Below are 26,184 nucleotides of genomic sequence, written 5' to 3'. Positions count from 1 at the left end.
ATCCAACATATTGGAACCATTTTGGTTGACCAAGATCATGTATTTTTATGCCTAGGAATTTAAGAGCGAGAAAATATGCAATCTACTAAAAATAGGCATATACATGTGTCTGAAAATATATTCAAGTGTATGTATAACATGGATGGACAGAAGGTAGATCTGGATCTACTGGTAGATCTTTGGGTGAGATTTATCTATTTATTTATTTATTTATTTATTTCATTTCTATCTCACCTTTCTTCCATGGTGGAACTCAAGGTTCCCACAGGGTCTCCCCTCCAAGCATTGACCAGATCTGGACCTGCTAGCTTCAGAAAGGTAGCGGTCTCATGTGCCTTCAGACCATGTCTTGGGAGATAGATATCCTTGCCAAACTCCCAATGGTTTAACGATACCAGCAACAAAATGCCTCCCCTCCCCAACTTGCCCTAAATTATACTGCTGAAATGCAGAACGCTTGGGGGCAACCAGGAATGGATTTTTGTGAGGGCTGGTCAGTTCTCATCCTCAAAACAAATCCCTGGCTTCGGAATCCTTTAATTCTGTAAACCGCCCAGAGAGCTTCAGCTATGGGGCGGTATATAAATGTAATAAATAAATAAATAAATAAATAAATTCTAAGTGTTCAACTGTGTTCAGATACCACAGTAACCCAGATTTTTAAAAAAAACTGGGTTACTTTAAATAAGCTAGCATGCTAGCACACAAAACTCAATCACTCCTGCTTGGCTCCTCCTGACAGCAGGAGCGGCTTAAAAAGCCAAGTTAGCGTAATGTCTGAACCGGGAACTCTGGCTTGTCTCTCCATGACAAGTTAAGAATTATATCTCTTAGGCGCAAACTGGGCCCAGGTCTTTTGCACCAGGCTCTGGTTGGAGTTCTATAGAGAAAAAAGAACTCCACCTGATGTCTGCCCATTTTTGTTATGTACGGGGCCACGCACAATAGGCAACTGAACTCCATCTTCTGATTTGCGGCCTCAATCTCAGTAACATCAGAGCACAAATAAACTTGTTATTATTTTTATTGGATTCATTTCTGCGACCAGATGTGTTCAACATGCTTTTGAGCCTCACAGAGCTCTGCTTTTACGAACCCTGGACATCTGTGGAAAGTACTCTAGTAAGATGCAACGTCTCACCTAACTAATTTGGCTTGCAGAGCAGCACGGTAACAATCTACAGCCATTTGCAACCAGAGGCAGTGAAATATTTGCAAGGCATGGGTGTTTCAGCCAAAGCTAAACAGAAATAATTGTGCTCATATTTTTCACAGCACTGAAAGGAAAGAGCCATGGGGAGAGGACAGGGAGAAAGCAAGAGCCATTTATGTGGCAAGAGAAAGAGTAATGCAACCTATCCCCGCTTCCAAATTAACTTTATCTGGGATAAATATTACCGCCTGGTCCAAGACTCATAATTACCAACCAATTTGCATTCTCAATTTTTCCATAAATATGCGCTGAAGCCAACTGGTTAACTAAAAGGTGTTACAAGGTAACAAACTACCGTAAGTGATTGCCAGTACATCTAACTGCAACTTGTGCCCATTATCATGTGCTGAAGAAACCAAAAGGTATCATAAACCAATGCAACACTGAACATGTGCATGTTTCAAGCATATACATCAAGGCTGGGCCGCCTGTGGTGGACCAGATATCTTGGCCTACAACTTCCATCATCCCTCACCATTGGGACATGTTGGCTAGGGATGATGGGAGATGTAGGCCAAACTAGAGAGCCGCAAGTTGTCCAATCCTGATGCACAGCACTGCCACATACTTCCAAAGAGTGCTAATATATTTAAATCTGCCATAAAAGCTTTGAAGTATTCAGCAATAATCTTATGTGTTGAGAGCTCTTGCTAATTGACCCTAGATATAAGCCTGGTGTACACATAATACTAGTCACCTCTGAAACTGTTGTGATTCCAAGCCCTCCGGCCATGATGTGAGACAATAAAGAGGTTTGCTGTGGAATTCACAAAGCTTTATTCAGAAAATAGACATCTCTTCACAGCTGAATGGGACGTGAATGCTAGGAGCAATCCTCTAAACTTGACTAGCCTAATAAAGCAAGGCAGTTGCCTATCAACTAATTGGGCCATTTCCTGCCAGGCCGAACAGACTTTTACTCAACCCCTCCTTCAGGGAGCATCTTGGTCCCTGCTTGTTGGTCCCTGGTCGACTGTGTGAACAGAGTGCTGGACGAGATGGACCCTCGGTCTGATCCAGCATGGCACTTCTATGTTCTTATGTCTTCAAGCTGTATCCTCTGGCGAGTGGCTTGCCTAGAGGACCACCTCCCTCCTCCTCCTCTCAACTCCACCCACTTGACTCTGTGACAGGCTCTGGGATCTGTCAATTATGATGCTCCCTCCCCATTTGACAAAGAGTGAGTTCCCAGGGAGAGAAGAAGGGGGAAGAAGATCTCTGAGCCTGGACCTCCTGTTCGATAAGCTCCTGGGAAGATTCCTCCTTGACTCCTGGAAGGTCTTGGAGGATTTCCTACCCCACTTCCTGTCTTGGCTAGTCTACTTCTTCTTCAGGCTCAGAGTCTGATTTGGGATTCACAGAGTCTGATTCGGCCTGGTCCTGATAGAAATATGGCTAGGAGATTGAGAGCTAGATCCAGATTTACACACTTCCTCTACCTTGTCCATGTGAATTCCATCCTCTTTTCTCTGATTAATACGAACTATGGTACAGCGTTACCTGCACCAGCTCTGGTCATGGTTAACTCTAACCAAGATTTGCAAATCAAGCTTGAACCCTGGTTTCAACAGCTGGTTTTAAAAACTAACCATGGCTAGCACACAATCAATACTAACATGAGAAATAGAATACCTGAATCAGGAGCAACCTCCCTATCTCCTAAGCATGAATATGACTACGTTGGCGCAATACTCTTAAGGATAGTTTACAAGTTAACCGTGGATTAACTTCTACTGTTTGTACATTCAATCACAAACACTTCTCTATGCTCACATTAGCTTGTCTTATCAACTGTTGAATCTAGAGCAACAAATATAACATGTGATTGTTGGGAATTCCCCATCCCTGATATCTCAGGAGCTCCATCCAGCAATTACATATAATCAAATAGTACGAAGTAGCACAGTAAGTTTTTCCCATAAGCCTGGACAAGATCAACTGTGGACACCGGGACTTAATAATGCACATAAACCTTATTGAACTCAATGGGTCTTGAGCATACCTTGTTTCCTTGGAACCCACCATTTAAGTGTTATCACTTAATTCATAAACGTTGTAAAGAAACACGATTCAAGGGGCTGATTTTGACCTATGAAGCCTCACATGGCTCAGGACCACAATATCTGACAGAACACCTCTCCCAGCATAAACAACCCACAGTTCCAAGCAACCCAGACTTAACCACTGAATGTGGGTTAGCGTGTTGTGTGAACAGACCCTAAGACTGGCATTGTCTGATTGTCACAGATTTCTTTATGGGAGCCTGAAAAAGTTTCCTATGATGATATATACTTTGGCAGGAAATAAATAAATAAATAAATAAATAAATAAATAATAATAATAATAATAATCCTCTACTCATCAAGTCCTCAATCTCAACATACGTTTGTAATGGAAACATGCTTGATTACTCCGTTGGTGCAGCAAACCACATGAGACAGAGGTGAGACATGATTGGCTTGCATAACGCAGGAAGCCCCATTGTAAGAGAAAGAGCAGCGCGGGAGAGAAAAAAATCATTTCCGTTCAACCCCAATTCTACTCCACCGTACATTCACATCTCCGCATGCTTCCTATCATGGGGTATCTTATAATGCAACCTAAAAGGTTACTTACTTACTTACTCTCCTCTCTTTTTTGTCCCCAACAAAGACAGTCACACCTCCATGTGTTGAGGATCTACAATCCCATTTGTCTTCTGTGGAAGGAAGGAAGAAATTGCAAGCAGATTAGTCGGGCAGTAATCAATAAACAGACGGCCAGCTTACATTCAGGTTGAAGGTAAATTCACACAACCCTTTGAGTGGGCCCTGCTGTTGGATGGCTTCATCAGGGTTGCAATTGGACAAAAGGAAAACCAGGTCTTTATAGGAAGGTTGCTTCAGGCACCCTGGACAAGCATACGGACAGGAAGTACAAGGACTGTGCTTCCTGCTTCTTCTTTCATTTGTACCAGGGGTGGGCAGCACGCAGGCAACACGTGGCCCCCAACACTCTGCTGTGGCCCCCAATGACTCCTATCATGCCACTGAAATTGGCAGTGTCAATACTGCTATGGAGCTTGTTCTCAAGTGAATTTCGGTAGCAAACTGCTGGAGTTTTGGTGCCACTGCCCTTCAGAATTCCATGGGGACCAGTGGCAGGAGCCTGGCCTGCAGGGGGTGGGAATGGCCCCTGGGCCCCTAAAAGATGCCCATTGCTGATTTAAACCATTGGTGACAGTTGTGTGTTCTCCGGATGGGGAGGCCAAATATGCCTCTTCCCACAGCAAAGCTACGTAGGCTGGTCAGCTGTAGTTCATATGGGTTCACTCAAAAATCAGAATAAATGGAAAAGTAATTCTACGGCTTTACCAGAAGATTGCAGGTTGGCCACCTTGAGGCCCAGTATTGGACAAAAGGTGGGATACAAATAATAATAATAATAATAATAATAATAATAATAATAATAATAATAATAATAATGCAATTTCATCAAGATTGGTGCAACATATGCCTTCAGGACATACTGTGGCGACAAATATATGCATATTACGTTTTGAAGTCTGTTGTTTGATGACAATCTCTTCTTCAACCATTTACTGTGGACTCATTGTGCAATTAGCTGCTGGCAAAGCATAAATGAGTTCTTTGTCCAGCAAGCCGGCACATTTCTGTCCTGCTAAAGATTCAATGCTCTATATGGCTGTGATCACATCGGCCATCACTTGCCCCAGTTCTGGAGCAGAGAAGCTGGTGGATCAGAGAATCCAAAATTTTGTTATACTTTTAGCCTGCATGGTTTGCAGTGGGGGAAGGGGGCGTTGTTCAAAAATACTCTTGCTAAATGAATAGGGGTGGCCACTAATTTGGATGGCCTTAAAAGGGGGTTAGACAAATTCATCAAGGAGAAGACTATCAATGACTACCAGTCCTGATGGCTAAACGCTACCTTCAGGGTCAGAGGCAGAATGCCTATGAATCCTATGAAGCCAGATTCCAGCTGGACATCAGGAAAAACTTCCTGACTGTTAGAGCAGTACGACAATGGAATCAGTTACCTAGGGAGGTTGTGGGCTCTCCCACACTAGAGGCCTTCAAGAGGCAGCTGGACAAGCATCTGTCAGGGATGCTTTAGGGTGGATTCCTGCATTGAGCAGAGGATTGGACTCGATGGCCTTGTAGGCCCCTTCCAACTCTGCTATTCTATGATTTTTTGATTCTAATGGTTACAGTGATAGCACTCTTCAAATACTTAAAAGGTTGTCACACAGGGGAGGGCCAGGATCTCTTCTCGATCCTCCCAGAGTGCAGGACACGGAATAACAGGCTCAAGTTACAGGAAGCCAGATTCCGTCTGGACATCAGGAAAAACTTCCTGACGGTTAGAGCAGTACGACAATGGAATCAGTTACCTAGGGAGGTTGTGGGCTCTCCCACACTAGAGGCCTTCAAGAGGCAGCTGGACAAGCATCTGTCAGGGATGCTTTAGGGTGGATTCCTGCATTGAGCAGGGGGTTGGACTCGATGGCCTTGTAGGCCCCTTCCAACTCTGCTATTCTATGATTCTATGATTCTATGTACACCAGTTCCTGGGGACCATGGGCAAGAGGGTGCTGTTCCATGCATGTCTTGTTTGTGGGTTTCCTGTGGGCAGCTGGTTGTCCACTGTGTGATCAGAATGCTGGTCTAGATGGACCCTTGGTCTAATCCAGCATGAATCTTCTTAGGTTCTTAGTTCAGACAATTTGTCTATCTAGCCCAGTGTTCCAACTAGCAACATCTCTCATTTCTACAGCAGGCAAGCTGAATTAAGAGTGACACTGAACCACTGCAATGTTTGCAGTTATGTGCAAAGATGGTTCTGCTGCTCACTGAGTCCTCTGACACATCTCAGTCATTCCCCATCCATTGCTACCACATCCTATTCCTAGAGGCATCATCAAACCTCTTTCTCTTCCTTACCATGAGGTTTTCCTGCCAACGCCCCTAGCAAACATCCTCCAGATGCAGCAGGCAGGCAGGCTACATTTAATAAAGCAGATCCAGATGGCACCATCTAGTTGGAAGCACATTCCACTTCAATTACAACACAACGCACTCTACTTACCACTCCTTGCAAACTATGCAAAGTAGTGATGCGGAGTGGCTGCAGGTCTCCCGATTTCTCCTTCCAGATGGGCTAGTAGGAAGCTCTGAGCCAGGTTATTGGATTCTCTGTGCCTCGGCTTCCCCATCTGTAAAACAGAACCAATGACAATGTTATGTCCTTCAAAAGCAGGCGGCAAGGCTTCATTATCATGAGCAACATGAAGTTGTCTTTAAATTCATTAAGAGAAGGCCGTATTTTCACCTAGAAGGCTATTACAATGGCTCATTTGGGCAATCTCTTACATTAAGCAAAGGCAAGACCACCTGCAAAGTTTATATCAGAGATAAAGTTTGCCACCTAATGTAAGCAGGAGAACCTAGACTTATTACAACACGCCAACCAGAGTCACCATCCCTTTTTAACTACCTGTGTTCCTGCCCCTTTAGTAACAGTTAGACACAGAGACATCAAATGGGTTAATCACATCCTCTAGCAGTAAATTCAGGTGTTGAGGGCCAACAGGATTGGGCCCAAAACAGGTCCATTGCGAAACAACACAGAGCAATCAGCATGCTAGAGGAATAGAGATTTTGCAGATGTACTTTTTGTTGTTGTTGTTATTAACATTTATTTATTTATTACATTTATATCCCACCTTTTTTCCTCCAAGGAACCCAAGGAAGCATACATAATCTTTCCCCTCCTCTCCATTTTAGCCTCACAACAACAACCCTATGAGGTAGGTTGGGCTGAGAGTCCATGACTGGCCCAAATGCACCCAGTGAGCTTCCATGGCCAAATGGAGACTAGAACCCAGATCTCCTGACTCCCAGCCCAAAACTCTAACCACTACACCACATTGGCTCTTATCTATCTCTATAAATAAAAAGAAGTGTTTGTATGTCCTCGATGGATTCAAAAACCGTACATCCGACTGTTATGAATTTTTTAGGATTTGTTTTACCTCTATCTGGTGAAAATTTTGACCGCCACGTTGAACCAAAAAGGGGGTAAATCAAAATGTTTAAAGATATACTGCTTCAATGCCATTTGATCGATTTCAATCAAACTTCCCATCAGTATTCAGTACTGCAGCGGGCACATTTTAACCATGCAACATTTGCGTTGTTCAAACATGTTTTGTAACAAGTTCCAAAGGTTGAAAAACAAAACAAAACCATGTTAAAGTATGAAAAAAAGAACAAGCAGTTTGAAGGCAGTGAAGATTAGTAGGCTGAGTTATAGGGCTACCCCTTTCCCCTCTTCTGTGGGGAGGGGGACCAAATGGACAGACCCCTCTCTCAGGGGGCTATGGGGTGGATCATGGCAGGGTATGAGCTGAGGGGTGCCAGAAGGCCTGCCTTCATTCAGGGAGGCCGGGCACCAATGTGTCCAGCTGTGAGTTTGCTTGACGTCTTCTCTGCGTCCACCTAAAGGCAATTCCAACCCATGCAGAACCCAGAATCTAGTTCACTAGATTCTAAACCTTAACAATCCAAAATTCTGCTCCCTTTCATCCCTGTTTATCTCTCCTTCTTTACACACGCTCATATGCACGCTTTTAAAATGCAATAAAATACAAATGACTGCAATTCAATCAACCTTTAAGGACATATGTATCATAAACTTACAGTGTACAAACACCGTCATGATTTAGAGCAAAAAGTCGCACAGTTGACAGCTCTTTGAAAGCTCCTAGTCTGTCACGGCGTAAATTCCAGTTTGCAACATTTACCAGAGTCTGGTTTCCAAGGTTTTCCCCTCCCTTTTCTAAGCCTCTTTTGTATCTCCTGCACCTTCCTGATCAGTCCTCCTGACTCCCACGTAACCAACTTACTCGGGGCTTGCTTCTCCACCGTCCAGGCCCAGAGCTGGGGAAATCCACAACCTCCCCTGAGTCTTAAAGTCTCAACAGCCAAATAGTGATGGCCAGGCAGAAATACCTCGCACCTGTCTAGCGCTTGCTGGTGTTGAGACCGCAGTGGCGGCTTGTCAAATCTCCAGGATTGGCCTCCGGAGATTCCTGGCGAACTCCCTGCCAAAACTGGAGGTTGGCAACCCTATATGAAGAATCATTACAGCAGCCCAAAGTCACCTACTTATTATTTTATTTATTTATTTATTTATTTATTTATTACATTTCCCTGATTATATCAGGGGTCCTCAACGTGGCAGCCACGGGCATCTCCAACGCTGCCCATGAAGCTCTCCAGCTTCATGGGCAGCGTTGGAGATGCCCGTGGCTGCCACGTTGAGGACCCCTGATATAATGTACCCTTGTACCCTTCAAAAAACCTCATAAATTGAAAACCTTGGGAAATGTTATGGTAGTCTTTTATTTCCCCATCTTCCCAGCCTCTAGCCTCACAATGTCTCTTTCCCCCCCAACCCTCACCTCTTTAGCTTACTCGATGGCCTTATAGGTCCCCTTTCCAACTCTACTTTTCTACAACTTTTGACTAGCCAGGCCCCCACGGTAGCCATTTTGCGATTAGCTGCATCCTCCGTGGCAGCCATTTTGTGGTGCTGCAAGCTGCAGTTTCTCAAATTCCCAAACGTGTCCATAGGTCCAAAAATTTTGGAGACCCTTGCATTATGTGCATTCTGTTACAGTTCTTTGGCATGTGTCTTACAATTACGTAGTGACGAATGGCCAGGCTGGCTAGGGATAATGGGAGTTACACATTTTGCTGACTGAGGGAAAGGACAAGATGGCACCTCAATCTATTCCATTCTGAAGCTGACTGGATTGGCAGCTGACTCCCCCTTCAACACCGGCTAGTTTAGGGGTGAAAGACATACGGCACACAGCCTTCTCCTCTCTAGAGAGGGGAATGGCTCAGGGGGAAAGCCTGGGGCTTGCTGTCCCCCAGCATCTGCTGCCTGAAGCGGTTGCCTCACTCTGCCTCAAGGTAGAGCCGGCCCTGCCAACACATCTGAAGGGCAGCACATCCAGGAAGGCTGATCAAGATCAATCTTATTCCCTGCTGTATTTAAAGTATAACCATTGTAAAAGTATCCATTCTGCCTTTGCAAGGCAAGCACGCTGCAGCTATCCAACCATGACCTTTCCCCCTCTTCCGTTAACTCCATTCCTGTGGCTTCCTATATTATTTTTTCTTTGCAAGACTGCACTGATGCTCTTGTTCTGACTACTGTGGGGCTGGCTGGCACCATTGCATTTTTCAGTTCAGCTCAGACCACTGACTTTCCATTGAGCCCAATTAGATTACACCGGCCATGTGTTAACAAAAGGAAAGTCATCATTAATTGGAAGCACGATTCCTTTACTAGGGAAGGGCCTACCCTGTCCAGAATTATCTAGTAGAGGCCACCAATGCATATAACAACGATGATAAAGCACAGTTACCTTAGTCTACAATCCTGGAAATAGGCCTTGCTCTACTTCCCTTGATGTAGGCTGTTTTGTCTAACTGATAAAAGGTTAGCCTTCACAGATTAAGCTGTTTTGCTGGGAAGCAGCAGCGTGGGAAGGACACTTGGCACTTTTGACCTTCCTGGTTCTTCCGGCAGTCAGCTTTCCAGAAATTAAACACTGCACACCATCGCCACACTGCCAAGCTCTGACCACGCTGCTGCCGGTGCGTAGGAAAAATGAAACTAGATGGTGAAAACGTATTAGCAAGGAGGACTTGAAGACAGAGGTTGTTCAGCCTTGAGCGCTCCAGAAACGGAAACTCGTTTCAATGCTGGCTTTTAAACAGGAAAAAAAAATTGTATTTGCCAAGGTTGCATTAAACACTGTGATTTAAATGTAAGAGAGAGAAAAACTCACATTAAGAAGAGAAGTTATTGTTTTCCGGAACTGGTAAATGTAGCCGGTTAATTATATGGCCCATTTAGACAAAACATTGAGAAATGCTTGCTAGGCCACAACTTCAGACAAGAACACGAATTGGGCTGATTGAAGTTGAATAAATCTTAAAAGGTTTGAGAATTAAACCTTTTAAACACTTTCCAATGGATGAAGCAAGTAATACGGATAAAAGGTCAAGGACACTGAAGAGGTGGCCCCAGCAAGGGCTGAATATCCAGTAATACTAGCCAAATATTTCTTATTTACTATATTTGCATTCTACCTGTCCTCCACGTAAGTCATGGCGGTATATTCAGGGGTCCCAGGTGGTTTCCCTTTCCAGAGACCGATCAAACCTGTTTTGCATACTTCTTTGGAACAAATAGTTGTGCTCTACACAGAATCCTACAATTGGAAAAGGTACCCTAGAGGTCATTCAGCTGCCAGGATCTACAACACAGGATGCCATGACAGCATCTCTGAAAAATGGTCATCCAGCCTCTGGTTAAACACCTCAAGGAAACAAACATACACACGTACAAAAAAGTGGCTTTCCAAGACTGACTTCCCATTTGCTACCGGACCAGGTTTCAGATTCTGGTACTAGTGTACAAAGCCCTAAACAACTTGGGACCATGATACCTACAACAGTACCTTCTCCTTTACTAACCTGCCCTGGTCACTGAGGTCATCAGAGGACATACCCTGGTGGTTCCATATGGATCTATGGCTCGACTGCAGCCCAACCAAGAGAACAGCCTTTAGTGTGGTGGCCCCTACCCCACAGCAACACTGTGCTGCTTCCAGTGCCTCCTGAAAACAGCCCCTTTCCAGGAAGCATTCCTTAATGGACAAGCCATGGTTTTACTGGCAGTCTCTTATAAAAGGAACAACTTTAATATGCCGTTTTAATCCTTCCACTATTTTATTTCTAATGTTCACAGCTCCGGAATCTATTTTAGACATGGAGCAATAAATAAATCTTTTAAATAAAAGCAAATAAATAAATAAATAAAACAAATTACTCAGTTATTGTCTAGGCACAGGGCAATTGAACCAGCTCCCTGTTCTGTGCCCCATGTTCTCTCAAGCTCTGTCTATCTAATCAAATGGACTCTTAAAAACAACCCTGAGTGTGACAGGAGGTTAAATTTACTCTACACCATCAGTCTTCAAATGGCAGATCATGAGCCATGACCACATCACAGCCTGTCCTAAGGTGGATCACAACAGCAGCATTAAAACCATACAAATATATGCATTAAAAAAATTAAAATAAAAACAAGAAATGCGTCTTCAAATATAGTTGTGGACTAAAGATGTAGCCCAGGTCTGAAAAGATTGAAGATACTGTCCTGCATGGATGGTGTGAATTCAACACCACAACCTCGCCAGTGTCGTCCTCCTTGCAACCTAGAGGTTTAGACCAGATGTGCTGCTACTAGTTCCAGAATTAGACAGAACAGAAGTGGAATTGGGTGTGTGTGGAGTGGGGTTGTCTCAGACTTTATGATACTCAATGGCCTTATAGGCCCCTTCCAACTCTACTAGTCTATGATTCTATGATCTGCAGCATGGCAGAAACTCAGCTGTGCCAGCAAAGCAGCTTTGTGGGCCGTTTCTTGTATTTGTTCAGCTGCTCAAGAACATGGTGGTGGTGGTGAGGATATAATTAAAATGCATTCATATATATATTACGCACGCAACACATCCTGCTGACGGGAACAGCTGCTGCTAAGTAGAAAGAAAATAGCAACATGCAATGTTTAATAAAGAGTCTTTCTCCCCCTTTTCCCCAACCCCTGAAAGTGCAAATAGGGAGATGAAATACCGTATTTCTTCGATTGTAAGATGCCATCGATTGTAAGACGCACACTAATTTCAGTACCACCAACAGGGGGGAAAAACCCTAAGACGCACCCCATTTTTAGAGATGTTTATATGGGGGGGGGGAAGTGTTTCTTAGAATCGAAGAAATAGCGTAGCACTTCTATATGGCTGCAAGAAAGGCAAATGCTATTTTGGGCTGCATTAATAGAAGTATAGCTTCCAAATCACATGAGATACTGGTTCCTCTCTATTCGGCCCTGGTTAGGCCTCATCTAGAGTATTGCGTCCAGTTCTGGGCTCCACAATTCAAGAAGGACGCAGACAAGCTGGAGCGTGTTCAGAGGAGCGCAACCAGGATGATCAGGGGTCTGGAATCAAAGCCCTATGAAGAAAGGCTGAAAGAACTGGGCATGTTTATCCTGGAGAAGAGAAGATTGAGGGGAGACATGATAGCACTCTTCAAATACTTAAAAGGTTGTCACACAGAGGAGGGCCAGGATCTCTTCTCGATCCTCCCAGAGTGCAGGACACGGAATAACGGGCTCAAGTTAAAGGAAGCCAGATTCCAGCTGGACATAAACTTCCTGACAGAGCAGTACGACAATGGAACCAGTTACCTAGGGAGGTTGTGGGCTCTCCCACACTAGAGGCCTTCAAGAGGCAGCTGGAGAACCCTCTGTCAGAGATGCTTTAGGGTGGATTCCTGCATTGAGCAGGGGGTTGGACTTGATGGCCTTGTAGGCCCCTTCCAACACTGCTATTCTATGATTCTATGATTCTATATGCAGGGCCAGCCCTACCATGATGTGGGAGGATGTGGGCACAGCAGGCGGAGGAGTATAGGAAGAGTGGCACTCTCCCCCCACCCAAAACGTTTGCTGCTTCTTGGTTCTGTCACCCCCCTAAATGACCAGCCACGCAGGCAAGGCCTAGAAGCAGTTGCTTGCTCACTAGTGCTTAACCCACCTCCTACCTGGGCAGGCACTTCCCAAGCCAGCTGGTCCCATGCACCGGGCTGCCAGCCAGCCAGCCAGCCAGCCAACTTACTTTTCATGGCATGCATATCTGAGCCCACGTCACCAGCGCGCTGAACATAAGGTGTTTCCGCCTTCAGGAGCCGTGCACCAAACCGTGCACCAGGTTTGGCAAAGTATCACAAGAGGTGCTAGAAGTTCTGGGGCCACTCACGATACTTTGCCCGACACGCAGGCGCTGTGTGGCTCCTGAAAGCGGGAACACCCTACGTGCCAAGAAAAGTAAGTGGAAGGGGGGGCAGATTGATAGAGAAGGAGGGGGTAGCGGTGGGTCCCTGCTTCAGGCAGCGCCCTGCCTTGGACCACACGTACACACAACCGCTGAACGTATGCACCTGTCTTCTGCTGGGACAAGCCAAGGGCCCATTTAGCCCAATACGGAATAGCAGCAGCCCTTCCCGGTCTCAGAGGCAGAAGTCTTTCCCAGAATGACAACTTGAGTTCTTTTTTTCTTTTCTTTTTTGCGAGAGATGCTGGGAGAATGATCCTGAGGTTGTCACGCAGAGGAGGGGCAGGACCTCCTCTGCACACCCAGAGTGCAGGACACGGAATCATGGGCTCAAGTTACAGGAAGCCATATTCCGGATGGACATCAGGAAAAACGTCCTTACTGTTAGAGCAGTACGACAATGGAACCAATGACCTAGGGAGGTGGTGGGCTCTCCCACCCTAGAGGCATTCAAGAGGCAGCTGGACAGCCATCTGTCAGGGATGCTTTATGGTGGATTCCTACATTGAGCAGGGGGTTGGACTCGATGGCCTTTAGGCCCCCTCCAACTCTACTATTCCATGATTCTATGAGGCCCTCTATAAGGCACCTGGCCTACCATACATGCTCTACCTTGGAACGACAGCCCTGCTTCCTTCCACAGTGATTTGCATTTTCCAAGCCTCTCTATTGCAAAGCAAAAGTTTGCAAGCTAATTGTTCTCAGAACCATATTTGAAATTGCTGGCTTCTACTTTTCAAAAAAAGAAGGGAGGGGGAAAGAAAGAAAGGAAAAAAGGAAAGAAAGAAGGATGAAAGGAAGTGCAAATTGACAGCAGCAGCACATAAACCAAGGCTTGGCAAGTACATATTTGTAATACAACAAGATACAACATTCATTATTTAAAGTTACACCCATGGTTGGCATTGTTTGTTTTCTGCCTTCCAAAGATGGATGCGACATCAATGTCAGCATCATTAAAAGTTCACATATGTGCTGAAAGAACTAAAAGGTTTAAAAGAAGATAAATATTATCTCCAGCTTCAGAAAAGAAACAGTGACCCAAGCAACAGAGTAGCCAGCTAAGTTCATGGGGAACCTCATGTAAAATAATAAAAGGCAGCAAATACAGATGCTGGAAAGAAAGGTTGCTGGACATCACCTACAGGCTAGGGTCCACGTTTCTGTAGGATAGTATTGATTTTCTCTGTACAACAAAATATCATAACTTTTTAACATTACCATCACTCCGTACATCAAAATATCATTACCATCTCTCTGTACAACAAAATATCATAACTCCTTAACATCACCATCACTCCGTACAACAAAATACCATTACCATCACTCCGTACAACAAAATATCATAAGTCCTTAACATTACCATCACTCTGTACAACAAAATACCATTACCATCACTCCGTACAACAAAATATCATCACTCCTTAACGTCACCCTCACTCCGTACAACAAAATATCATTACCGTCACTCCGTACAACAAAATACCATTACCATCACTCCGTACAACAAAATATCATAACTCCTTAACGTCACCATCACTCCGTACAACAAAATATCATAACTCCTTAACATTACCATCACTCCGTACAACAAAATATCATTGCATCACTCCGTACAACAAAATATCATAACTCCTTAACATCACCATCACTCCGTACAACAAAATACGATTACCATCACTCCGTACAACAAAATACCATTATCACTCCGTACAACAAAATACCATTACCATCACTCCGTACAACAAAATATCATAACTCCTTAACATCACCATCACTCCATACAACAAAATACCATTACCATCACTCCGTACAACAAAATATCATAACTCCTTAACGTCACCCTCACTCCGTACTACAAAATATCATTACCATCACTCTGTACAACAAAATATCATAACTCCTTAACGTCACCATCACTCCGTACAAAAAAATATCATAACTCCTTAACATTACCATCACTCCGTACAACAAAATACTATTACCATCACTCCGTACAACAAAATATCATTACCATCACTCCGTACAACAAAATATCATAACTCCTTAACATTACCATCACTCCTTCTAATAGCAAACACAGCTGTTGGGCAGAGCTGGCGCCAGGTTTTTGAGGCCCCCTCAATGGGTCCCCTCCTTCAGTGAATCTACCTTCCCACCACTACTGTCACCAGCTGCTCTTGCTCCTCCTCTTCCTCCTTATTGATACTACTTGCTTGCTTGACAGACAGAGCTCAAGCGAGTAAGTCAGCCAGGGCATCTCTTGCTTCTCCTTCTCAAAACCACCATTGTCTGGGCTAGAGTGATGGATGGGTGAACAAGTAGGCTGCAGTAGTGAAGTCGCAGAGGAACTCCAGGGCGCTTTTATCAAGGTGCCCTGCTGGGGTGTGGGACCTTGGCAGGAGTCCAATCATGCCTTCCTTTGACATCCTGCTGTTGAGAAACACGGAATGGGGCCTCTTAGAAATGAGAGGAAGGCATCAGCAGGCTCAGGGGAATGTTGAGATTTGCAGATTAAAAACAAACAAGCAAGCTACAGTAAGGCACTGGAACTTGATGGTGGGGCGGGTGGGGCCGAAGGCTTCACAGAAAAAATGAATCAGGAGGGATTTCAAGGAAGGATATCTACATCCCAGACCAGGATCTTCCAGAGAGTCAGCCCCATGCTACGCTTTGCTCCAATGCTCCAAGATTGACTCTGCTACCTCAGTTTGAACAACATCCCCACTGATGTATGTCACAAGACTCTGAAACATAAGAAGAGCCCTGCTGGATCAGACCAAGGGCCCATCTAGTCCAGCACTCTGTTCACACAGTGGCCAACCAGCTACCCACAGGAAACTCACAAGTAAGATCCGAGTGCAACAGCAACCTCCCGCCCATGTTCCCCAGCAACTGGTGTACAGAGACATGCTGCCTCTGATACTGGAAGTAGCATATTGCCATCTGGACTAGTAGCTACTGGAAGCCTTCTCCTCCAGGAATTTGTCCAACCCCCTTTTCAAGCCATCCAAATTGGTGGCCATCACTACAGCTTGCGGTACCGAATGCGACACTTTGACTATGCACTGTGTGAAGAAGACCTTCCTTCTTCTGAGCTTCTAGATTCCCCACCTGCTGGTTGAACCTCTGCTCCAGGTACTTGTCACATAGGAGGTAATAATAAGAGGCTAAAGATGATGATGATGATGATGATGATGATAATAATAATAATAACAACAACAACAACGCCAGCAGTTAAGAATGTAGGAAGCTGCCTTGTGACTGGTGATGTGGGTATTTCTTTTTTTGCAAATTATTTATTTATTATTTATTCATTTATTACATTTCTATACCGCCCAATAGCCGGAGCTCTCTGGGTTATTTGCATAGGGTTATTTGCATAGGGAAACACTCAGTTTACACTGAGGGGGAAAAATCCAATTCAATTTTCGAAATTGAAGTACACTTACATGCAAAAGTTTTCAGTTTGCATCAGAAAATGTTCCAATGCCCTAGAGCAGAGATGGACAACTTGTTGTCCTCAGAGGTTTCGGCCGAGAACCCCCATCACTGGCTACGTTGGCTAGAGCTGATGGGAGCCGTAGGCCAAAATGTATGGAGGGCTACAAGTTGCCCTCCTCTCCCCTAAAGGGATCTAATTTTGCAAGCTTATTTTCCTTGAACTTAGTCAGCAAAGCTAGAAAAAGTATCCCGTTAATTATTATTATTTTTGCCTTAAATACACCACAAGCATTTGACCCTAAATATTAGGGGGGGGGGGGTTAAATGTTTTGGGACAGTCCTGCCACAGACCTATGGCCTTTCCATCCGCCCTCTTGAACCTCAGCATCCTAGACCACCCTTCCCCAACCTGGTGCCCTCTAGACGTTTTAGACTACAACTCCCAACATTCCTGACCAATGTTCCACGCTGGACAGGACTGATGGAAATTGAGGTTCAAATTATCTCAAGGGCGCTGAGTTGGGGGAGGCTGTTCCTAACCATTTTCTTTCTCTTCCTCTCTCTCTCTCTCTTTTTATCACAGAGTACATTACCAAAGGAGAACTGAGATCAACATGTTATGCAGAAGGGAGAAGGGACACCATTCAAAAACTTATCCCATGAATTAAACGGGAGGGCAATGTGCAATTTTTGTTTGCCACAGAAGCACCCAATGTGAAAAAACAATTTGAAAGAACATTAGCCAACTGCAGGAACACCAGAGATCAGATTTTCCCTGTCTCACCCCAGTTCTATTTGCTGAAGTCCGGTGACCAGTAGATCCCTAACTTTTCCCACTCAACCCTTGTCTGCCAGCAGTTCAAGATATTTCTACTTGTGTGCTATATAGCGAGGTGTGCTCCTCTCAGGAGATTACGGGCTTTAATTTCTTTTTAAAAGCCGTTTCTATCTCTGCCACCGAAATAACCCAAGAGCATTGCTCATGGTTTATAACCCTTAAATGTTTGTTAAACGTTCCTTAAACATTGAGGCGTCAATCACCTTTTGGAATGCATACAAGGTGACCTCTGACAAATTTCAGTCCCCAACATACACTGTTTTGTATGCAAAGTGAGGATATAAATAAGTTTTCAAGCTTCCAAAGAGAGAAACAAATGTTTTACTAAATGCCTTGCCAAAATCTATACCTTACCAAAACAATTATGTTCTTTCCTGGCAGGTCCACTAGTGCAATAGCCTCTTCCCAGGCCAACTGCTGATTCCCCTCAAGGGTTTTCCACCAACTCTTCACAAAACCATCTACTCCATGCCACAGAAGGTGTTTCAAGAGGACCACCCAGCAGAGGGCTCTCTGAGCATCCAAGGCTAGGAAGTAGGCTGCCGATCTTTGTTCTGGGATCTAGCATTTGTACCGATCCTTTTTGACGTCAACAAAAGGAGCTGCAGTTTCAGGAATGTTTGCTCGGCATAATATTCGTCACTGCTAGGTACCTTGGGAAATAACTTCACTTACATCAGAGGCTACTTATGGTCAGTCGGTACAAACAAACATACAAACCTTGTGCAAATGCCATCACTTATTACATTAAACGGTGTGGAACTTCCTTATATCAAACCACATCCATAGCATGACACGGCGATTGATTGTACATAATTGCTTCCAATATTCTGGGCAGCTGTGCAAGCAAAGATGCTCTACATAAGTAACCCGTTTGCAGCACCCATAAAGAGAGGGATACATAAAGGCCACACATATAAATATATGTGGATAGCTAATACCCTGGAAGACAGAAACAAACTTCAAAGTGATCTTGATAGGCTGGAGTGCTGGGCTGAAAACAACAGAATGAAATTTAATAGGGATAAATGCCAAGTTCTACATTAAGGGAATAGAAACCAAATGCACAGTTACAAGATGGGGGACACTTGGCTCAGCAATACTACAAACGAGAAGGATCTTGGAATTGTTGTAGATCGCAAGCTGAATATGAGCCAACAGTGCGATATGGCTGCAAGAAAGGCAAATGCTATTTTGGGCTGCTTTAATAGAAGTATAGCTTCCAAATCACGTGAGGTACTGGTTCCTCTCTATTCAGCCCTGGTTAGGCCTCATCTAGAGTATTGTGTCCAGTTCTGGGCTCCACAATTCAAGAAGGATGCAGACAAGCTGGAGCGTGTTCAGAAGAGGGCAACCAGGATGATCAGGGGTCTAGAAACAAAGCCCTATGAAGAGAGACTGAAAGAACTGGGCATGTTTAGCCTGGAGAAGAGAAGATTGAGGGGAGACATGATAGCACTCTTCAAATACTTAAAAGGTTGTCACACAGAGGAGGGCCAGGATCTCTTCTCGCTCCTCCCAGAGTGCAGGACACGGAATAACGGGCTCAAGTTAAAGGGAGCCAGATTCTGGCTGGACATCAGGAAAAACTTCCTGACTGTTAGAGCAGTGCGACGGTGGAATCAGTTACCTAGGGAGGTTGTGGGCTCTCCCACACTAGAGGCCTTCAAGAGGCAGCTGGACAACCATCTGTCAGGGATGCTTTAGGGTGGATTCCTGCATTGAGCAGGGGGTTGGACTTGATGGCCTTGTAGGCCCCTTCCAACTCTGCTATTCTATGATTCTATGATTCTATGAAATACTAAGAAGTGCTAAAGCTCTCGCCAGAGCGACGCTGGGCTGTTTGCACAGAACCCGAGGCAGAATTTGCATTGCTGTGGATCAGGATTCAAGAGCAACACATTCTTATTTATTTTTAAGAACGTGTGCTAGGGGATATGAAGTGTCTGCAAAAGCTCCAGTACTCAGTGAGTGCAGCTTTCCTGTTCTTTACAACAGAACAGCTGGTTGGCCACTGTGTAAACAGAATGCTGGACTAGATGGAACTTGGTCTGATCCATCATGGCTCTTCGTATGTTCTTAAGTAGATAGAATACAATCCTATATCCTACTTGGGAGTAAGTCCTATTGAATGAGTAAGTCCCAATGGGTCTTATCAGTAGACATGTACGGAACTGTATTGTCAACGCCCCTTCCTAGCAATTTACAGTGCAGTCCTAATCCTCAGATCTGTTGGCTGAGATGGGGCTGGTGATTAGGATGGTTTGGAGAAGAGGTACCCATGAGAAGGTGTGACATTTGCCATGGAGGTCCTCTGCTGCACCTACAGAGCTCAGAGGGGGCAACTTTACCAAAACACAAAGCTCTGAAACAGGGCAATCTTGGGGAGGGACGGAGGTGGCCTTCATTCACTCTGGTGGCCGCAGGACCAGGTATCTGCTGGAGATGACATCACTAATCCACCTTTCCTCCCCCTCCACATTGTCTATTTAGATTCCTTACCAATAGAACCCTGCAGATGCCATATGAAAGTCCATGGTGTCTAGGCAATATTTGTGTTACCCTCCCAGACCTTAAGTAGGGTCCTTGAAGATAACACAAGTATTGTTTAACCTTCACAAATCAGAGCACAGGTTAGAATACGTACGTTTAGCTTGACCTTGGATCCTTAAACCAGGACAAGTTGGTTAAAAAGGGGAAGTAGGACAGGAGACACAGAAAGAGGGAACCAGCAACTAGCAAATGTACATGAAGTCAACAAAGGAGCAGGAAAGATTGTGACATCTTGTGGTTACAAGACCCGGGTATGCAAACATGGCCAAAGTGCAAATCTCTGGGTGCGGACAGAGTTCACTGGAAGAAAGGAGTACCAAGTTACATAAAAGGGTGGTATGGGTACACATAAAGAAGTGAGAGTAGAAATGTATGTTAAACAATCACACCACACATCATGTTCTAGTACAGAACTATAAAAAAGTTGTTGTTACTGGGTAGGATCACTCCTGGAATGGAGTCACCCTAAACTCGCAGGAAGTTATAACAACTAGTAGGTTCTTGTAAGCTTGTAAGTTGTATCTTCATCTTCTTGTTGTAAACCGCCCAGAGAGCTTCGGCTATTGGGCAGTATAGAAATGAAATAAATAAGTACCACCTTCTTTCTACAATTGCCTTAAATATTTTAAGATTTCTAAAGTTCCTCTTGCTACTTGTCCCAAGGTAGAGAAAGTGGTGGAGCACACCACCTCTCTTGCTTGCAGAGGTCCACTGTGACATCAGAGAAGGTCATCCAATGACATAAACAGAAGGGAGCCTGGCAAGAGGTCAGAGTGGAGGAACGAAGGAAGGTCAGAAGTGCAGGGAAGCTCAAATACTACCCACAATAGCGATGGGCCCTTTACTAGTACGATTCATTTAGCTCCACTTTTAATTAACCTTTCCCCCCTTCTATTTTAGGCCCTTTCAAGATCAGCATTTATTTACTGTAGGTAAAAGGCTAGTATACAATCTGGGGATCCCTTCAGCATGGCACTACAGTTATATACATCATTTAGCAATTTTCTGCTTTGAATGTTAAGCCAAGCAGTTCTAGAAACCTGCCCTGTTATTAGCATGTTCTGTTATTTGTAACAAAAAGAGTGGGTGGGGTGGGAGTCAGTCTTTAATTTGTTAAATGCATAATATTTACATTGCGAACAGAGCTAGGACAAGCCCTGGCAACGAGATAAACTCTCTGGTTTCTCTTGACATCATCTAAATCTTTCGCCTGAATTAACTTTTTATTGGAATCCTTTTCTACGGCAACCTGCCATGAGCCTTAAATGAATGGGATGGGGGTAATAATTAAATTAATATTATGTGTTGCAGAAATACACACACACTGCACAGAGCTACAGGCCCTTCATATTTGTTACTGTAATTAAGGGTAAAATAACACCCGTAAAAAGAACTGCAAACTTTATGTCTACTTGTGAGTTCAAGACAAGGCTTTGGCATTAAACCAGGGAAAAGGAAAGGAAAGGAACCTCTCGTGCAAGCACTGAGTCATCACTGACTCTTGGAGGGACGCCAGCTTTCGCTGACGTTTTCTTGGCAGGCCTTATAGCGGGGTGGTTTGCTGTTGCCTTCCCCGGCCATTATTACTTTTCCCCTAGCTAGCTGGATACTCATTTTACCGACCTCGGAAGGATGGAAGGCTGAGTTGACCCGAGCCGGCTGCATGAAACCAGCTTCCGCTGGGATCGAACTCAGGCCATGGGGAGAGTTTCAGCTGCAGAAACTGCTGCTTTACCACTCTGCACCACACGAGGCTCATTAAACCAGACAGAGGGCCAAAGGGACAGATTGAGCGATTTGGTGCTGAACACATCAGCTGATCCACAGAACAAGAAGCAGGAACATAGGGTCATTCTCTAAAGCAGGAGTGCAGCCGGATGTGGCCAAGTTAATCTTCTAAAAATGCAAGGATCAGTTAGATCAAAGTCATTGGCAACAAAGAAGCCCTTTTTAAAAAAAAAAAAAAATTAAAACCCATGAATTATAGGATTCTTAATGAGGCTCAAATTCTCCCTGGAGTGAGCACATAATAGGATGTTAAGGCACTCACAGCTGAACAAGAGCCACTTCATGGCGGAAAATGCGCACGGCAGAACGCATGAGATCGCCTGATTCCAGCTCTCCTTTGCCTGAGCAGACCTACAGGGTGCAGTCGGGTTCAGAGGGGAAAGCGCGGCTTTTGAGGGCAACATCACAAGAACTATGTTGAGAAAAGGGAAGGACAACGAAAGCTGGATGAGGAGCGTACATACAGGGCAAAAGCCACAGCTCCCACTTCCAGATGTTTTCCAGACCTCTCAAGGAAGAGGTATTATAGAAGGCAGGGGAGGGGGAATGCAATAAAATGTGGCAGTGCGGAATTCTCACACAAGCCCTTGGTTTTATTTCCCCCTCTCCATAAGCCAACGTTCAATGCCAACTGAGCATGCTCAATCCTCATTGATTTCTTCCTATCCTTAAAACATACACACGCTAAAAATGAGCAATCCACCGACACGTGGCTCTCCAATCCATTCCTAAAGTAATCCACCACGTGCACATCCCAAACTATTTTCGTCTTTAAAATGTGTTGTATTAGCAATGCTTAAAAACCTTGGTATATCCAAACACACCAGCATATCTAGATGAAAGAAAATGTGGTTGTCTGCACTGCTAATGCTGAGCTTCCAAAGCCTTCTTTTAAGGGTTTGGTCAGGCTTGAGCCTCTTAAGAAGTTGCAAAAGAAGGAAACGCCGCTTCCTGGATCTGGATTTTTTATTATTATTATTATTATTATTATTATTATTATTATTATTATTATTTATTTATATAGCAACATCAATGTACATGGTGCTGTACAGAGTAAAACAGTAAATAGCGAGACCCTGCCGCATAGGCTTACATTCTAATAAAACCATAATAAAACAATAAGGAGGGGAAGAGAAAGCAAACAGGCACAGGGTAGGGTAAACAGGCACCGGGTAGGGTAAAACTAACAGTATAAAGTCAGAACAAAATCAAGTTTTAAAAGCTTTAGGAAAAAGAAAAGTTTTTAGCTGAGCTTTAAAAGCTGCGGTTGAACTTGTAGTTCTCAAATGTTCTGGAAGAGCGTTCCAGGCGTAAGGGGCAGCAGAAGAAAATGGACGAAGCCGAGCAAGGGAAGTAGAGACCCTTGGGCAGGCGAGAAACATGGCATCAGAGGAGTGAAGAGCACGAGCGGGGCAATAGTGTGAGATGAGAGAGGAGAGATAGGAAGGAGCTAGACCGTGAAAAGCTTTGTAGGTCAACAGGAGAAGTTTATATTGGATTCTGAAGTGAATTGGAAGCCAATGAAGAGGAGTTACATGGTCAGAGCATCAGAAATTATGGGAGCCCCCTCAGATAAACATCAAACAGATGAAAAAATCCATCCTTTCGCTCGCTATTCCGGGTGTCAAAGGGCAAGTCTAAGGCATTAAGACCAAGCCGCACTGACATCAGAGAGAGAGAGAGAGAGAGAGAAACACCTTTTAAAAATGGATGGCTTTTCCATCTGTGGTTCAGCAAAGGTTGTCACATTATGAACTGTAACTACAAAACGACACAAAACGTTATACAATCCCCCCCAACCCACCCCCTGGTTGAAAGCCAGTTGCTAACTCGATAAGCTGTTTGCTTGTAAGCAAGTTTCTGAGAAATGCCAGATGCAGCCCAAGTGAAAAGCGCGGAGTGCCGCCCTCAGACAGCAACAGCGACTTATCCGTGAGAAACAGAAACAAACGAAGGACGTGTCGGAGGCAGATAACAGGGCTAACAAGGGCCAGAAGGAGGGCTCTTAATGTAACATGATGATTCTGCTTAAATCTTCAGCTGTCAAAAGACCTGTGCATAAAGACCACCGGCTAAATGCTCAAAATGCAAGTTTGCCATCCAGTCCTGGGGTATGCTATGACCAATTGCAACCACAGATCATAGAATCATAGAATAGTAGAGTTGGAAGGGGCCTATAAGACCATCGAGTCCAACCCCCCCGCTCAGTGCAGGAATCCACCTTAAAGCATCCCTGACAGATGGTTGTCCAGCTGCCTCTAGCGTGGGAGAGCCCACAACCTCCCTAGGTCACTGGTTCCATTGTCGTACTGCTCTGCAGTCAGGAAGTTTTTCCTGATGTCCAGCCGGAATCTGGCTTCCTGCAACTTCAGCCTATGAGGGCTAGATGAAGCATTCTACCAAGTATGCTATAAAGTAAGGATCTACACGTTGTGTAGGTCTAACCTGACCTCAGTTATCCATGCACTAGTGACATGTAGGCTGGACCACAAAGAACATAAGAAGTGTCCTGCTGGAAGAGGCCAAGAGTCTATCTTGTCTAGCGCTCTGTTCACACAGTGGCCAACCAGCTGTCAACTAGGGACCCACAAGCAGGACACTGTGCAACAGCACCCTCCCATCCATGTTCCCCAACAACAAGTTCCCCAACAACAGAGACTTACCACCTCTGAAACTGGAGGTTGCACTTAGTCATCAGGGCTAGTAGCCACTGATAGCCTTTTCCTCCAGGAATTTATCCAGCCTCCTTTTAAAGCCATCCAATTTGGTGGCCATCACCACTCTATGTGGGGCTGCCTTTGAAAATGGTTCAGAGACATCAACGGCTGCAAAATGGGGGCCACCCAATTCCTGGCGGGGTCAAGGCTTTGGGCAAATGTGTCACCGATTATGTATGAGCTGCTCTGATGGCTGACGCAGTGCCGAACCCAATTTAAGATATGGATATTAAATCCTAAACAGTTTGGGACCAATTTATTTGAAGGACCTCCCTTTACCAGCCTTTGAGATCACCTGCCAGTAAGATGAATTAGGCTAGTGAGGAATGAGACAAGAGCCTTTTTAGTGGTGGCCCCACAACTTTGGAATTCTCTCCCAAATACCCCCTTCTTTACAGGCCTTCAGGTGGCCAGTGAAGATTTATTTATTTCAGGTACCTTTTTTCTAGACAAGTTCCGTGATCCCACTGATTTTATTGGCACTTTATGGTCTTACAGCTCTCCTGGTTTTAAATGATGATGTCATGCTGGTTAGTGATGTCGTGCTGTTTTTATGGTTCGGTTTTATTTCGTTTTTATGATGATTTTTGTAACTTGAACAACAAATGCATCATTGAATTTTAAAGCTTTGATGTCAACTGCTTTGGGAAGGCATCTGCCCTAAAAGGCGGCTTGGAAATATTTCAAATAAATAAATGAATAAACAAGCAAGCAAGGCAAATCTTTTGTTTCGATATTAAGTGTGCAATCCTATACATATTTAGGCAGAAACAAAGTCCTACAACTCCCAGCATTCCCCAGACTTTGTCTTCTGTCTAAACATCTGTAAGATTGCATCCTTAAAGATATAAATCTTTTACATATGTGGTGGGAATGCAAATATGTACAAAGACTTTGGAAGATGGTGTTTTTAGAAATCGAAGAAATAGTGGGAATGAAAATAGAACAAACACCAAAGATTGCATTACTATCACTATTTGAAGATTTAAAATGTGGAAAAGAAACTAAAGAGCTGATATCGAGTTTGTTGACTGCAGCACGATTGATGGTAGCTAGGAACTGGAAGATTCAAGGGGAATACTTTATTGAAGAATGGTATAAAGAAGTATGGGATATAGCTATTAATGATAAACTGACTTGTAATATTAAGTGGAGAAAAGGCGTAACTAAAATAAATGAGTTTGAAGGAATCTGGAAACAGTTCCTAATATTTGTGTTTACTAAGGGAAGTGGGAAACCGCCAGCAGAAGAAACGATAAGATTTTGGAATCAGGAATAGATCCCGAGGTGGGGGGTGCACTTTTATGTTAAGAATGATTATGTTGTAGTATGATAATTTATAGGTAATATCTATTCAACATATATGTACTCAACGTTTATTTAATGTGTATGTAGCAGTTGTTTGATGTTTTTTCTTTTATTATTGTAATGCTGTATGTTTAATTAATGTAGAAAATAAAAATATTAACCCCCCCAAAAAAAGATATAAATCTTTTCTGATTCCCCTGTTTAAATCCAATAGAGATCAGCACCATCTGATCTGCTGTGCCCAAACGGTTAGATTCAGAACATTTTGCAAATGCCCACACGCCCACTGTGCCTACTGAACTGCTACTGTACCAGTTTTCTAGTTCCATAAACCAATTTCTGC

At 44.1% G+C, this 26,184-nt stretch overlaps 1 protein-coding gene across 17 annotated transcripts in view; it reads right to left on the bottom strand.

Moving 5' to 3' along the window:
• ST3GAL4 (ST3 beta-galactoside alpha-2,3-sialyltransferase 4) overlaps positions 1-26,184 on the bottom strand; it is a 139,385-nt gene that overhangs the window by 56,926 nt on the left and 56,275 nt on the right. For 5 of the 17 annotated variants that reach the window (XM_063139296.1, XM_063139302.1, XM_063139297.1 and 2 more), the window contains 2 exons: positions 6,302-6,428; positions 3,830-3,911 (listed from right to left, as the gene is read on the bottom strand). The gene's annotated coding sequence lies outside the window, so the exon portion shown is untranslated. Of the gene's footprint in view, positions 1-3,829; positions 3,912-6,301; positions 6,429-9,653; positions 9,677-17,829; positions 18,041-26,184 lie in introns of those variants that run through there. The other 12 variants (XM_063139291.1, XM_063139294.1, XM_063139307.1 and 9 more) reach the window with 5 other exon arrangements.

Source organism: Elgaria multicarinata, chromosome 12, assembly GCF_023053635.1.
Source record: "Elgaria multicarinata webbii isolate HBS135686 ecotype San Diego chromosome 12, rElgMul1.1.pri, whole genome shotgun sequence".
Lineage (NCBI taxonomy): Eukaryota > Metazoa > Chordata > Lepidosauria > Squamata > Anguidae > Elgaria > Elgaria multicarinata.
The sequence above is the reverse complement of the archived record's forward strand: the minus strand, read 5'-3'. Positions and strand labels throughout refer to the sequence as shown.